A 2,672-nucleotide genomic window follows, 5' to 3' on the forward strand; every position below is an offset into this window, starting at 1 on the left:
TCTGCTTTTTTGTCATTCTGTTCTGAATAAACTGGTCAGAAATCTAAAGATTAGTCACAGGGTTGCAATCTACTGATTAGTCATTGTGTTGTAGTAATTTTTACTCATTTCCTCACAGATAGATAACCATCCCCAGAACTACAGTATATATAGTTTGGATCGGGATCCAGGTGACAGGAAATTAATCAGATCAGACTCATTCATTCAATATTCAGAGTCAAATAACCAGCCACAGGACCAAGATATAGAATGTTAGACATTAAATTTTCAGCAACAGGGTCTTCATATCAATGGATTTCAGCCCATTACAAGAACGCCTGGCTGGTGTTAGACAAGGAAGACCCTGGCAACTAACCGAGTGCTCACACTTGACTCTTGATGCTAGCAGCCTCTTGGACCACAGCAAAGGCAAGGTCAGGAGCCAGACTGACCCTGACAGTTTGCACCTCTTGAATACACTGCCTCAGCTATGGGAAATCAAGAGGGCTCTGTGGGTGGCTGTTGGTGTTTGTATCAGGGGATGTGTCTCTGAATGGGCAGTGCTGATTGTCTTATCAGTTAATGCCATTTGGTTTTTGTATGGGAGTAAACAGATTTTAAATATTTCTAGCTCCTGTTTTAATGTAAATGTCTGCAAACACAAGTCTGTTGAAACTCCAGGAAATAAGTGGTTATATGTTTTTAAAAACTGAGGGTACAATGAGCTCCATATGAGTCAGCATATGAGAGTATTGCTTAGGGGTATGCGTGACTCTGAAACTTGAAGACAGGAACTAGCAGGAGGTTCTTTTTCCTGCACAAATCATTTTTACCATATATTTTTTTAGAACACCTCTTGTATACTAGGCAATGTGTAGTATGCTGGCTATGCACACATGTAAGAACCAGCCAGTTCTCAAAGGGGCCAGGCTCTAGTGACTTCTCTAAGGGCTTCTTTTGAACTCTTGTGCTCTTGTGTTCCATTTCTTTCCACTTTCAAGAGTTCAAATAGGGGAAATAAAAATTTGCGATAAATGTAAAAAGAATTGATTAATTAGTCTGAAGGTGATTTAATGCCCATTTAGAAAAAAGATACCCTTCACACTTAATGAGGAGGTCTATACAACCAGAAGATATTAAGATAGAAGAGATATAAATACTTTCCTGCCCTGGATGGTGTGGCTCAGTGGATTAAGTGCTGGCCTGCGAACCAAAGGGTCACTGGTTTGATTCCCAGTCAGGGCACTTGCCTGGGTTGTGGGCCAAGTCCCCAGTAGGGGGCACACAACAGGCAACCACACATTGATGTTTCTCTCCCTCTCTTTCTCCCTCCTTTCCTTCTGTCTAAAAATAAATAAATAAAATATTTTTTTAAAAAAAGACTTTTCCCTTCTTGGCCTTAAGGCAGTGAAAATACTTGCATATAGCTCTCAGGTCCTTGCTTCCAAGATGATCAAGTAAAGAAGGAATAGCTGTCATGCCAAAAAAGGCCACATAGCTATGTGCAGCCTATTTGCTAGACCTATACCATACTCGATGTACACCCAAGGACAAAACCACTGAGAGACATAGTAGAGGACGTAGCACTTAGGGGCCTTTCCAAAGCAAGTGTCTTTGATGCCTATGTCCTTCCCAAGCTTTATGTGAAACTACATGACTGTGTGAGTTGTGTGATTCTGAGCAAGGTAGTCAGGAATCGTTCTGGTGAAGCACAGAAGGATGGAATACCCCCACCCTGATTTAGACCTGCAGCTGCTGCCCTCCAACCTCCACTAAAGCCCATGTAAGGAGCCAAGTCCTTAAAGACTGAAGTTCTCTGGAAAAAATAAAATGGAAATTATACTTAAAAATATTTGCATGTATACTAGATATATCTTGTGTGTGTGTGTGTTACCCCCCAAAATTTATACATTGAAATCCTAACCCTCAATACCTCAGAATGTGACTATATTTGGAGATAGGACCTTTAATGTGGTAACTAAGTTAAACAAGGTCTTTGGCTGGGTCCTAAAACAATATAATTGGTGTCCTTATAAACATAAAAGATTAGGACACAAATTTCACAAAGGGCAAATCATGTCCAGGTAAAGAGAAGATGGCCATCTACAAGCCATGGAAAGAAGCCTCAGAAGAAATCAATCCTGCCAATTCCTTGATCTCAGATTCCTAGCCTCCAGGACTATGAGGAAATACATTTCTGTTGTTTAAGCCACCCAGTCTGGCATATTTTGTTATGGCAAGACTAGCAAAGTAGTACAAACACATATAGTACAAACACACATATGCAAATCAAATGACTCTAGCCCTAAAGATTTAAGAACTGAGAGAACTGCACATATGCATTAGAGCTACTTTGGGAAGAAATATTCTTAGGTGCTGGATCACTCTGGGCTTGCTAAGCTCAATGGTAGATGAGAAATAATGCTGACTGGATATTTTAGCTACATGGATGTTAAGTGCTTTATGATTCTTTTTTTTTTTTATTGAATTTACTGGGGTGGCATTGGTTAATAAAATTATGTGGGTTTCAGGTATACAGTTCTATAATACATCATCTGTACATTGTATTGTATGTTCACAACCCCGAGTCAAGTCTCCTTCTACCACATTTCTCCCCCCCACCTTTACCCTCTAATAATCATCATACTATTGTCTGTGTCAATGAGGTTTTTCTCTTAATCCCTTTATCTTTT

General features: G+C 39.8%; 1 pseudogene; it reads left to right on the forward strand.

Moving 5' to 3' along the window:
- The first annotated feature begins 1,428 nt into the window (after nt 1-1,428).
- Nucleotides 1,429-1,766, forward strand: LOC123820134 (annotated as a pseudogene).
- Nucleotides 1,767-2,672: the final 906 nt, after the last annotated feature.

The sequence above is a fragment of the Phyllostomus hastatus genome, unplaced genomic scaffold (assembly GCF_019186645.2).
Source record: "Phyllostomus hastatus isolate PE091 unplaced genomic scaffold, TTU_PhHast_1.1 phas_contig_34, whole genome shotgun sequence".
Lineage (NCBI taxonomy): Eukaryota > Metazoa > Chordata > Mammalia > Chiroptera > Phyllostomidae > Phyllostomus > Phyllostomus hastatus.